Source organism: Pseudophryne corroboree, chromosome 11, assembly GCF_028390025.1.
Source record: "Pseudophryne corroboree isolate aPseCor3 chromosome 11, aPseCor3.hap2, whole genome shotgun sequence".
NCBI classification, from domain to species: Eukaryota; Metazoa; Chordata; class Amphibia; order Anura; family Myobatrachidae; genus Pseudophryne; species Pseudophryne corroboree.
Window position 1 is genome coordinate 164,851,448 of NC_086454.1, and position 13,053 is coordinate 164,864,500.

Below are 13,053 nucleotides of genomic sequence, written 5' to 3' on the forward strand. Positions count from 1 at the left end.
TTAGACAAATATTCTACATAACACCTATTGCATCCCTGAGCTTATTAGAAACTTGAAATCATATATATAAAGTATTGAATTTCTTTTCTTTGCATTTAAAAGATCAGCTCAGTTCAGTAGAAGTTTTTGCTCAGTTGAGGGTTCCATGGTGTAATGGTTAGCACTCTGGACTTTGAATCCAGTAATCCGAATTCAAATCTCGGTGGGACCTAACGTTGATTATTTTTCATTTTGTTTAAAGCTCCATTTTCATTCAAAGTATGAGTATTGCAAATCTTCATTTACAATTCATATAAATTCCATAATCTTCAGTGGTGTCCTTTGTCTAAACTCATTTTTAAACTTTTCAAATTAGAAGTATGTCAAATATTTGGAAATAAGAAAAGATTCAATAAGAATGTAGAGATCCATTACTTGTGCTCTGGTGTTTACAAATTCTCCATTTTTTTTTTACTTCAGTGTGCACTAATGAGAGGGGAGAACATATCTTCTTCTTCTAGTAACACCTAGTGCCCTCTATGTTTGAGCAACAATATAATAATTGACTAATTTGCCCTTGCAAATCTTAGGTATGCCATATTGTTCGATTTAAGACAAAAGTCAATGAGCCATGTAGAGAAAAATCTTAGTCAGCCAAAGGATGACACTCATGCTGTCTTCTGATATGGATTTGAAGAGATTTTGTGATATATGTGTCTATTATGTTTTCATGTATTCATGCTACACCGATGAGCTTATTCCATTCTTGTCCATCATGAAAAACAAATGGCCAATACAGGGATCGAACCCATGACCTTGGCATTACGATCGCCACGCACTAACCAACTGAGCTAACTGGCCACAGACGTCGGTAGAAGCAAACACAAAACTGGCAAATGTACCTCAAAGCACAGAAGATATTTTGTTTGCATAGCATTTAATTTTTCAAGGAACAGCTTAAGCCATAGAGTCACTTGAAGCATGGGTATCATAAAAATGCTCCAGTTTCTTTCCACATTGCAAAATAAAAAAATGATTAGATAGGTTATCAACAAAGATTAATGCATCTAATAATAGTATAAAAATAGACAATTTAGACAAGGAGTAAATGCAAATCTAAGCAAAATCAATCTCAAAAATCTAATGCACAATCTTTCTTATCCATTTACAGATTGTTGATAAAGATAATCCTAGGATGTAATTCGTTATGTGTTAAATTTAGTATGTTTTACCAAGTTGTGTATAAATAACTTTTAACACAAAAATATATAATGGGGAAGTAGCTTAATGTGCCCTTTGGAAATAGAGAATGCTAGCCCATTTTGGAATGCAAAGCTTAAGAAAATACAAACTTGAATCCATAGGAAAGCACTTTTTGTTCAGTCTACACTCTGTAATCATAGTATAGCTTAATTTACAAATTGTGATGTCATAATCAGACTTAACTCACAGAGACTTTTATCCTTGGTCTATAAAAAAAAGGCAGTCCTCTGTTATAAAGCTAGAAACAATTGTAAGCGGCTGATATGCAAATATGACAATACAGAAAAACTGTCAATTCAATGCTAGGATAACATAAGGGGTGATGCTCCAACTGAAATTGGTCCTAGGCATTTGGGTTTCTAGTATTTTTCTTCTCCTTTAAAAATAGGTTACTTTTTATATATTATCATTGGTTTTAGACAAATATTCTACATAACACCTATTGCATCCCTGAGCTTATTAGAAACTTGAAATCATATATATAAAGTATTGAATTTCTTTTCTTTGCATTTAAAAGATGAGCTCAGTTCAGTAGAAACCTTTGCTCAGTTGAGGGTTCCATGGTGTAATGGTTAGCACTCAGGGCTTTGAATCCAGTAATCCGAGTTCAAATCTCGGTGGGTCCTAACGTTGATTATTTTTCCTTTTGTTTAAAGCTCCATTTTCATTCAAAGTATGAGTATTGCAAATCTTCATTTACAATTCATATAAATTCCATCATCTTCAGTGGTGTCCTTTGTCTAAACTCATTTTTAAGCTTTTCAAATCAGAAGTATGTCAAATATTTGGAAATAAGAAAAGATTCAATAAGAATGTAGAGATCCATTACTTGTGCTCTGGTGTTTACAAATTCTCCATTTTTTTTTTTACTTCAGTGTGCACTAACGAGAGGGGAGAACATATCTTCTTCTTCTAGTAACACCTAGTGCCCTCTATGTTTGAGCAGCAATATAATAATTGACTAATTTGCCCTTGCAAATCTTAGGTATGCCATATTGCTCGATTTAAGACAAAAGTCAATGAGCCATGTAGAGAAAAATCTTCGTCAGCCAAAGGATGACACTCATGCTGTCTTCTGAAATGGATTTGAAGAGATTTTGTGATATATGTGTCTATTATGTTTTCATGTATTCATGCTACACCGATGAGCTTATTCCATTCTTGTCCATCAAGAAAAGCAAGTTGCCAATACAGGGATCGAACCCATGAGCTTGGCATTATGATCGCCACGCTCTAACCAATTGAGCTAACTGGCCACAGACGTCACTAGAAGCAAACACAAAACTGGCAAATGTACCTCAAAGCACAGAAGATATTTTGTTTGCATAGCATTTAATTTTTCAAGGAACAGCTTAAGCCATAGAGTCACTTGAAGCATGGGTATCATAAAAATGCTCCAGTTTCTTTCCACAATGCAAAATAAAAACAATTATTAGATAGGATAACAACAAAGATTAATGCATCTAATAATAGTATAAAAATAGACAATTTAGACAAGGAGTAAATGCAAATCTAAGCAAAATCAATCTGAAAAATCTAATGCACAATCTTTCTTATCCATTTACAGATTGTTGATAAAGATAATCCCAGGATGTAATTCATTATGTGTTAAATTTAGTTTGTTTTACCAAGTTGTGTATAAATAACTTTTAACACAAAAAATATATAATGGGGTAGTAGCTTAATGTGCCCTTTGGAAATAGAGAATGCTAGCCCATTTTGGAATGCAAAGCTTAAGAAAATACAAACTTCAATCCATAGGAAAGCATTTTTTGTTCAGTCTACACTCTGTAATCATACTATATCTTAATTTACAAATTGTGATGTCATAATCAGACTTAACTCACAAGACACTTTTATCCTTGGTCTATAAAAAAAGGCAGTCCTCTGTTATAAAGCTTGAAACAATTGTAAGCGGCTGATATGCAAATATGACAATACAGAAAAACTGTCAATTCAATGCTAGGATAACATAAGGGGTGATGTTCCAACTGAAATTGGTCCTAGGCATTTAGGTTTCTAGTATCTATCTTCTCCTTTAAAAATAGGTTACTTTTTATATATTATCATTGGTTTTAGACAAATATTCTACATAACACCTATTGCATCCCTGAGCTTATTAGAAACTTGAAATCATATATATAAAGTATTGAATTTCTTTTCTTTGCATTTGAAAGATCAGCTCAGTTCAGTAGAAGTTTTTGCTCAGTTGAGGGTTCCATGGTGTAATGGTTAGCACTCTGGACTTTGAATCCAGTAATCCGAATTCAAATCTCGGTGGGACCTAACGTTGATTATTTTTCATTTTGTTTAAAGCTCCATTTTCATTCAAAGTATGAGTATTGCAAATCTTCATTGACAATTCATATAAATTCCATAATCTTCAGTAGTGTCCTTTGTCTAAACTCATTTTTAAACTTTTCAAATCAGAAGTATGTCAAATATTTGGAAATAAGAAAAGATTCAATAAGAATGTAGAGATCCATTACTTGTGCTCTGGTGTTTACAAATTCTCCATTTTTTTTTTTACTTCAGTGTGCACTAATGAGAGGGGAGAACATATCTTCTTCTTCTTCTAGTAACACCTAGTGCCCTCTATGTTTGAGCAACAATATAATAATTGACTAATTTGCCCTTGCAAATCTTAGGTATGCCATATTGTTCGATTTAAGACAAAAGTCAATGAGCCATGTAGAGAAAAATCTTAGTCAGCCAAAGGATGACACTCATGCTGTCTTCTGATATGGATTTGAAGAGATTTTGTGATATATGTGTCTATTATGTTTTCATGTATTCATGCTACACCGATGAGCTTATTCCATTCTTGTCCATCAAGAAAAACAAATGGCCAATACAGGGATCGAACCCATGACCTTGGCATTACGATCGCCACGCACTAACCAACTGAGCTAACTGGCCACAGACGTCGGTAGAAGCAAACACAAAACTGGCAAATGTACCTCAAAGCACAGAAGATATTTTGTTTGCATAGCATTTAATTTTTCAAGGAACAGCTTAAGCCATCGAGTCACTTGAAGCATGGGTATCATAAAAATGCTCCAGTTTCTTTCCACATTGCAAAATAAAAAAATGATTAGATAGGTTATCAACAAAGATTAATGCATCTAATAATAGTATAAAAATAGACAATTTAGACAAGGAGTAAATGCAAATCTAAGCAAAATCAATCTGAAAAATCTAATGCACAATCTTTCTTATCCATTAACAGATTGTTGATAAAGATAATCCTAGGATGTAATTCATTATGTGTTACATTTAGTATGTTTTACCAAGTTGTGTATAAATAACTTTTAACACAAAAAATATATAATGGGGAAGTAGCTTAATGTGCCCTTTGGAAATAGAGAATGCTAGCCCATTGAATTTCTTTTCTTTGCATTTAAAAGATGAGCTCAGTTCAGTAGAAGGTTTTGATCAGTTGAGGGTTCCATGGTGTAATGGTTAGCGCTCTGGACTTTGAATCCAGTAATCCGAGTTCAAATCTCAATGGGACCTAACGATTTTTTTCCCTTTTGTTTAAAGCTCCATTTTCATTCAAAGTTTGAGTATTGCAAATCTTTATTTACAATTCATATAAATTCCATCATCTTCAGTGGTGTCCTTTGTGTAAACTCATTTTTAAACTTTTCAAATTAGAAGTATGTCAAATATTTGGAAATAAGAAAAGATTCAATAAGAATGTAGAGATCCATTACTTGTGCTCTGGTGTTTAGAAATTCTCCATTTTAATTTTTTTTTACTTCAGTGTGCACTAATGAGAGGGGAGAACATATCTTCTTCTTCTAGTAACACCTAGTGCCATCTTTGTTTGAGCAGCAATATAATAACTGACTAATTTGCCCTTGCAAATCTTAGGTATGCCATATTGCCCGATTTGAGACAAAAGTCAATGAGCCATGTAGAGAAAAATCTTCATCAGCCAAAGGATGACACTCATGCTTTCTACTGATATGGATTTGAAGAGATTTTGTGATATATGTGTCTATTATGTTTTCAAGTATCCATGCTACACCGATGAGCTTATTCCGTTCTTGTCCATCAAGAAAAGCAAGCAGCCAAAACAGGGATCGATCCCATGACCTTGGCATTACGAGTGCCACGCTCTAACCTACTGAGCTAACTGGCCACAGACGTCACCAGAAGCCAACACAAAACTGGCAAATGTACCTCAAAGCACAGAACATATTTTGTTTGCATAGCATTTAATTTATCAAGGAACAGCTTAAGCCATAGAGTCACTTGAAGCATGGGTATCATAAAAAATGCTCCAGTTTCTTTCCACATTGCAAAATAAAAAAATGATTAGATAGGATAACAACAAAGATTAATGCATCTAATAATAGTATAAAAATAGACAATTTAGACAAGGAGTAAATGCAAATCTAAGCAAAATCAATCTGAAAAATCTAATGCACAATCTTTCTTATCCATTTACAGATTGTTGATAAAGATAATCCCAGGATGTAATTCATTATGTGTTAAATTTAGTATGTTTTACCAAGTTGTGTATAAATAACTTTTAACACAAAAATATATAATGGGGAGGTACCTTAATGTGCCCTTTGGAAATAGAGAATGCTAGCCCATTTTGGAATCAAAGCTTAAGAAAATACAAACTTCAATCCATATGAAAGCACTTTTTGTTCAGTCTACACTCTGTAATCATACTATATCTTAATTTACAAATTGTGATGTCATAATCAGACTTAACTCACAAGAGACTTTTATCCTTGGTCTATAAAAAAGGCAGTCCTCTGTTATAAAGCTTGAAACATTTGTAAGCAGCTGATATGCAAATATGACAATACAGAAAAACTGTCAATTCAATGCTAGGATAACATAAGGGGTGATGCTCCAACTGAAATTGGTCCTAGGCATTTAGGTTTCTAGTATCTATCTTCTCCTTTAAAAATAGGTTACTTTTTATATATTATCATTGGTTTTAGACAAATATTCTACATAACACCTATTGCATCCCTGAACTTATTAGAAACTTGAAATCATATATATAAAGTATTGAATTTCTTTTCTTTGCATTTAAAAGATGAGCTCAGTTCAGTAGAAGACTTTGTTCAGTTGAGGGTTCCATGGTGTAATGGTTAGCACTCTTGACTTTTAATCCAGTAATCTGAATTCAAATCTCGGTGGGACCTAACGTTGCTTAATTTTCATTTTGTTTAAAGCTCCATTTTCATTCAAAGTATGAGTATTGCTAATCTTCATTTACAATTCATATAAATTCCTTCATCTTCAGTGGTGTCCTTTGTCTAAACTCATTTTTAAACTTTTCAAATCAGAAGTATGTCAAATATTTGGAAATAAGAAAAGATTCAATAAGAATGTAGAGACCCATTACTTGTGCTCTGGTGTTTAGAAATTCTCCATTTTAATTTTTTTTTTTACTTCAGTGTGCACTAATGAGAGGGGAGAACATATCTTCTTCTTCTAGTAACACCTAGTGCCCTCTATGTTTGTGCAGCAATATAATAACTGATTAATTTGCCCTTGCAAATCTTAGGTATGCCATACTGCTCGATTTGAGACAAAAGTCAATGAGCCATGTAAAGAAAAATCTTCATCAGCCAAAGGATGATACTCATGCTGTCTTCTGATATGGATTTGAAGAGATTTTGTGATATATGTGTCTATTATGTTTTCAAGTATTCATGCTACACCGATGAGCTTATTCCATTCTTGTCCATCAAGAAAAACAAGTGGCCAATACAGAGATCGAACCCATAACCTTGGCATTACGATCACCACGCTCTAACCAACTGAGCTAACTGGCCACAGACGTCACTAGAAGCAAACACAAAACTTGCAAATGTACCTCAAAGCACAGTACATATTTTGTTTGCATAGCATTTAATTTTTCAATGAACAGCTTAAGCCATAAAGTCACTTGAAGCACGGGTATCATAAAAATGCTCCAGTTTCTATTCACATTGCAAAATAAAAAAATGATTAGATAGGATATCAACAAAGATTAATGCATCTAATAATAGTATAAAAATAGACAATTTAGACAAGGAGTAAATGCAAATCTAAGCAAAATCAATCTGAAAAATCTAATGCACAATCTTTCTTATCCATTAACAGATTGTTGATAAAGATAATCCTAGGATGTAATTCATTATGTGTTACATTTAGTATGTTTTACCAAGTTGTGTATAAATAACTTTTAACACAAAAAAGATATAATGGGGAAGTAGCTTAATGTGCCCTTTGGAAATAGAGAATGCTAGCCCATTGAATTTCTTTTCTTTGCATTTAAAAGATGAGCTCAGTTCAGTAGAAGGTTTTGCTCAGTTGAGGGTTCCATGGTGTAATGGTTAGCACTCTGGACTTTGAATCCAGTAATCCGAGTTCAAATCTCGATGGGACCTAACGTTGATTATTTTTCCTTTTGTTTAAAGCTCCATTTTCATTCAAAGTTTGAGTATTGCAAATCTTTATTTACAATTCATATAAATTCCATCATCTTCAGTGGTGTCCTTTGTCTAAACTCATTTTTAAACTTTTCAAATTAGAAGTATGTCAAATATTTGGAAATAAGAAAAGATTCAATAAGAATGTAGAGATCCATTACTTGTGCTCTGGTGTTTAGAAATTCTCCATTTTAATTTTTTTTACTTCAGTGTGCACTAATGAGAGGGGAGAACATATCTTCTTCTTCTAGCAACACCTAGTGCCATCTTTGTTTGAGCAGCAATATAATAACTGACTAATTTGCCCTTGCAAATCTTAGGTATGCCATATTGCCCGATTTGAGACATAAGTCAATGAGCCATGTAAAGAAAAATCTTCATCAGCCAAAGTATGATACTCATGCTGTCTTCTGATATGGATTTGAAGAGATTTTGTGATATATGTGTCTATTATGTTTTCAAGTATCCATGCTACACCGATGAGCTTATTCCATTCGTGTCCATCAAGAAAAGCAAGCAGCCAAAACAGGGATCGAACCCATGACCTTGGCATTACGAGTACCACGCTCTAACCTACTGAGCTAACTGGCCACAGACGTCACCAGAAGCAAACACAAAACTGGCAAATGTACCTCAAAGCACAGAACATATTTTGTTTGCATAGCATTTAATTTATCAAGGAACAGCTTAAGCCATAGAGTCACTTGAAGCATGGGTATCATAAAAAATGCTCCAGTTTCTTTCCACATTGCAAAATAAAAAAATGATTAGATAGGATAACAACAAAGATTAATGCATCTAATAATAGTATAAAAATAGACAATTTAGACAAGGAGTAAATGCAAATCTAAGCAAAATCAATCTGAAAAATCTAATGCACAATCTTTCTTATCCATTTACAGATTGTTGATAAAGATAATCCCAGGATGTAATTCATTATGTGTTAAATTTAGTATGTTTTACCAAGTTGTGTATAAATAACTTTTAACACAAAAATATATAATGGGGAAGTAGCTTAATGTGCCCTTTGGAAATAGAGAATGCTAGCCCATTTTGGAATGCAAAGCTTAAGAAAATACAAACTTCAATCCATATGAAAGCACTTTTTGTTCAGTCTACACTCTGTAATCATACTATAGCTTAATTTACAAATTGTGATGTCATAATCAGACTTAACTCACAAGAGACTTTCATCCTTGGTCTATAAAAAAGGCAGTCCTCTGTTATAAAGCTTGAAATAATTGTAAGCGGCTGATATGCAAATATGACAATACAGAAAAACTGTCAATTCAATGCTAGGATAACATAAGGGGTGATGTTCCAACTGAAATTGGTCCTAGGCATTTAGGTTTCTAGTATTTATCTTCTCCTTTAAAAATAGGTTACTTTTTATATATTATCATTGGTTTTAGACAAATATTCTACTTAACACCTATTGCATCCCTGAGCTTATTAGAAACTTGAAATCATATATATAAAGTATTGAATTTCTTTTCTTTGCATTTAAAAGATGAGCTCAGTTCAGTAAAACGTTTTGCTCAGTTGAGGGTTCCATGGTGTAATGGTTAGCACTCTGGACTTTGAATCCAGTAATCCGAGTTCAAATCTCGATGGGAACTAACGTTGATTATTTTTCCTTTTGTTTAAAGCTCCATTTTCATTCAAAGTATGAGTATTGCAAATCTTTATTTACAATTCATATAAATTCCATCATCTTCACTGGTGTCCTTTGTCTAAACTCATTTTTAAACTTTTCAAATTAGAAGTATGTCAAATATTTGGAAATAAGAAAAGATTCAATAAGAATGTAGAGATCCATTACTTGTGCTCTGGTGTTTAGAAATTCTCCATTTTAATTTTTTTTTTACTTCAGTGTGCACTAATGAGAGGGGAGAACATATCTTCTTCTAGTAAAACCTAGTGCACTCTATGTTTGAGCAGCAATATAATAACTGACTAATTTGCCCTTGCAAATCTTAGGTATGCCATACTGCTCGATTTGAGACAAAAGTCAATGAGCCATGTAAAGAAAAATCTTCATCAGCCAAAGGATGATACTCATGCTGTCTTCTGATATGGATTTGAAGAGATTTTGTGATATATGTGTCTATTATGTTTTCAAGTATTCATGCTACACCGATGAGCTTATTCCATTCTTGTCCATCAAGAAAAACAAGTGGCCAATACAGAGATCGAACCCATGACCTTGGCATTACGATCGCCACGCTCTAACCAACTGAGCTAACTGGCCACAGACGTCACTAGAAGCAAACACAAAACTGGCAAATGTACCTCAAAGCACAGTACATATTTTGTTTGCATAGCATTTAATTTTTCAATGAACAGCTTAAGCCATAAAGTCACTTGAAGCACGGGTATCATAAAAATGCTCCAGTTTCTATTCACATTGCAAAATAAAAAAATGATTAGATAGGATATCAACAAAGATTAATGCATCTAATAATAGTATAAAAATAGACAATTTAGACAAGGAGTAAATGCAAATCTAAGCAAAATCAATCTGAAAAATCTAATGCACAATCTTTCTTATCCATTTACAGATTGTTGATAAAGATAATCCCAGGATGTAATTCATTATGTGTTAAATTTAGTATGTTTTACCAAGTTGTGTATAAATAACTTTTAACACAAAAATATATAATGGGGAAGTAGCTTAATGTGCCCTTTGGAAATAGAGAATGCTAGCCCATTTTGGAATGCAAAGCTTAAGAAAATACAAACTTCAATCCATATGAAAGCACTTTTTGTTCAGTCTACACTCTGTAATCATACTATAGCTTAATTTACAAATTGTGATGTCATAATCAGACTTAACTCACAAGAGACTTTCATCCTTGGTCTATAAAAAAGGCAGTCCTCTGTTATAAAGCTTGAAACAATTGTAAGTGGCTGATATGCAAATATGACAATACAGAAAAACTGTCAATTCAATGCTAGGATAACATAAGGGGTGATGCTCCAACTGAAATTGGTCCTAGGCATTTGGGTTTCTAGTATTTATCTTCTCCTTAAAAATAGGTTACTTTTTATATATTATCATTGGTTTTAGACAAATATTCTACATAACACCTATTGCATCCCTGAGCTTATTAGAAACTTGAAATCATATATATAAAGTATTGAATTTCTTTTCTTTGCATTTAAAAGATGAGCTCAGTTCAGTAGAAAGCTTTGCTCAGTTGAGGGTTCCATGGTGTAATGGTTAGCACTCTGGACTTTGAATCCAGTAATCCGAGTTCAAATCTCGATGGGACCTAACGTTGATAATTTTTCATTTTGTTTAAAGCTCCATTTTCATTTAAAGTATGAGTATTGCAAATCTTCATTTACAATTCATATAAATTCCATCATCTTCAGTGGTGTCCTTTATCTAAAATCATTTTTAAACTTTTCAAATCAGAAGTATGTCAAATATTTGGAAATAAGAAAAGATTCAATAAGAATGTAGAGATCCATTACTTGTGCTCTGGTGTTTAGAAATTCTCCATTTTAATTTTTTTTACTTCAGTGTGCACTAATGAGAGGGGAGAACATATCTTCTTCTTCTAGTAACACCTAGTGCCCTCTATGTTTGAGCAGCAATATAATAACTGATTAATTTGCCCATGCAAATCTTAGGTATGCCATATTGCTCGATTTGAGATAAAAGTCAATGAGCCATGTAGAGAAAAATCTTCATCAGCCAAAAGATGACACTCATGCTGTCTTCTGATATGGATTTGAAGAGATTTTGTGATATATGTGTCTATTATGTTTTCAAGTATTCATGCTACACCGATGAGCTTATTCCATTCTTGTCCATCAAGAGAAGCAAGAGGCCAATACAGGGATCGAACCCATGACCTTGGCATTATGAGTGCCACGCTCTAACCAACTGAGCAAACTGGCCACAGACATCGCTAGAAGCAACCACAAAACTGGCAAATATACCTCAAAGCACAGAAGAAATTTTGTTTGCATAGCATTTAATTTTTCAAGGAACAGCTTAAGTCATAGAGTCACTTGAAGCATGGGTATCATAAAAATGCTCCAGTTTCTTTCCACATTGCAAAATAAAAAAATGATTAGATAGGATATCAACAAAGATTAATGCATCTAATAATAGTATAAAAATAGACAATTTAGACAAGGAGTAAATGCAAATCTAAGCAAAATCAATCTGAAAAATCTAATGCACAATCTTTCTTATCCATTAACAGATTGTTGATAAAGATAATCCTAGGATGTAATTCATTATGTGTTACATTTAGTATGTTTTACCAAGTTGTGTATAAATAACTTTTAACACAAAAAATATATAATGGGGAAGTAGCTTAATGTGCCCTTTGGAAATAGAGAATGCTAGCCCATTGAATTTCTTTTCTTTGCATTTAAAAGATGAGCTCAGTTTGAGTAGAAGGTTTTGCTCAGTTGAGGGTTCCATGGTGTAATGGTTAGCACTCTGGACTTTGAATCCAGTAATCTGAGTTCAAATCTCGATGGGACCTAACGTTGATTATTTTTCCTTTTGTTTAAAGCTCCATTTTCATTCAAAGTTTGAGTATTGCAAATCTTTATTTACAATTCATATAAATTCCATCATCTTCAGTGGTGTCCTTTGTCTAAACTCATTTTTAAACTTTTCAAATTAGAAGTATGTCAAATATTTGGAAATAAGAAAAGATTCAATAAGAATGTAGAGATCCATTACTTGTGCTCTGGTGTTTAGAAATTCTCCATTTTAATTTTTTTTTACTTCAGTGTGCACTAATGAGAGGGGAGAACATATCTTCTTCTTCTAGTAACACCTAGTGCCATCTTTGTTTGAGCAGCAATATAATAACTGACTAATTTGCCCTTGCAAATCTTAGGTATGCCATATTGCCCGATTTGAGACAAAAGTCAATGAGCCATGTAAAGAAAAATCTTCATCAGCCAAAGGATGATACTCATGCTGTCTTCTGATATGGATTTGAAGAGATTTTGTGATATATGTGTCTATTATGTTTTCAAGTATCCATGCTACACCGATGAGCTTATTCCGTTCTTGTCCATCAAGAAAAGCAAGTAGCCAAAACAGGGATCGAACCCATGACCTTGGCATTACGAGTACCACGCTCTAACCTACTGAGCTAACTGGCCACAGACGTCACCAGAAGCAAACACAAAACTGGCAAATGTACCTCAAAGCACAGAACATATTTTGTTTGCATAGCATTTAATTTTTCAAGGAACAGCTTAAGCCATAGAGTCACTTGAAGCATGGGTATCATAAAAAATGCTCCAGTTTCTTTCCACATTGCAAAATAAAAAAATGATTAGATAGGATAACAACAAAGATTAATGCATCTAATAATAGTAT

General features: G+C 33.2%; 10 non-coding genes across 10 annotated transcripts; 5 read left to right on the forward strand and 5 right to left on the reverse strand.

Moving 5' to 3' along the window:
- Positions 1 to 139: 139 nt before the first annotated feature.
- On the forward strand, positions 140 to 211 carry TRNAQ-UUG (transfer RNA glutamine (anticodon UUG)). Its single transcript has one exon. It is a non-coding gene; the product is annotated as a tRNA-Gln (tRNA).
- A 3,245-nt stretch (positions 212 to 3,456) lies between these two features.
- TRNAQ-UUG (transfer RNA glutamine (anticodon UUG)) lies at positions 3,457 to 3,528 on the forward strand. Its single transcript has one exon. It is a non-coding gene; the product is annotated as a tRNA-Gln (tRNA).
- A 1,787-nt stretch (positions 3,529 to 5,315) lies between these two features.
- On the reverse strand, positions 5,316 to 5,389 carry TRNAT-CGU (transfer RNA threonine (anticodon CGU)). The gene has a single exon. It is a non-coding gene; the product is annotated as a tRNA-Thr (tRNA).
- Positions 5,390 to 7,577: 2,188 nt separating this feature from the next.
- Positions 7,578 to 7,649, forward strand: TRNAQ-UUG (transfer RNA glutamine (anticodon UUG)). The gene has a single exon. It is a non-coding gene; the product is annotated as a tRNA-Gln (tRNA).
- Positions 7,650 to 8,208: 559 nt separating this feature from the next.
- Positions 8,209 to 8,282, reverse strand: TRNAT-CGU (transfer RNA threonine (anticodon CGU)). Its single transcript has one exon. It is a non-coding gene; the product is annotated as a tRNA-Thr (tRNA).
- A 1,586-nt stretch (positions 8,283 to 9,868) lies between these two features.
- Positions 9,869 to 9,942, reverse strand: TRNAT-CGU (transfer RNA threonine (anticodon CGU)). The gene has a single exon. It is a non-coding gene; the product is annotated as a tRNA-Thr (tRNA).
- Positions 9,943 to 10,896: 954 nt separating this feature from the next.
- On the forward strand, positions 10,897 to 10,968 carry TRNAQ-UUG (transfer RNA glutamine (anticodon UUG)). The gene has a single exon. It is a non-coding gene; the product is annotated as a tRNA-Gln (tRNA).
- Positions 10,969 to 11,527: 559 nt separating this feature from the next.
- TRNAM-CAU (transfer RNA methionine (anticodon CAU)) lies at positions 11,528 to 11,601 on the reverse strand. The gene has a single exon. It is a non-coding gene; the product is annotated as a tRNA-Met (tRNA).
- A 526-nt stretch (positions 11,602 to 12,127) lies between these two features.
- Positions 12,128 to 12,199, forward strand: TRNAQ-UUG (transfer RNA glutamine (anticodon UUG)). The gene has a single exon. It is a non-coding gene; the product is annotated as a tRNA-Gln (tRNA).
- A 560-nt stretch (positions 12,200 to 12,759) lies between these two features.
- Positions 12,760 to 12,833, reverse strand: TRNAT-CGU (transfer RNA threonine (anticodon CGU)). The gene has a single exon. It is a non-coding gene; the product is annotated as a tRNA-Thr (tRNA).
- Between the last annotated feature and the right edge of the window lie 220 nt (positions 12,834 to 13,053).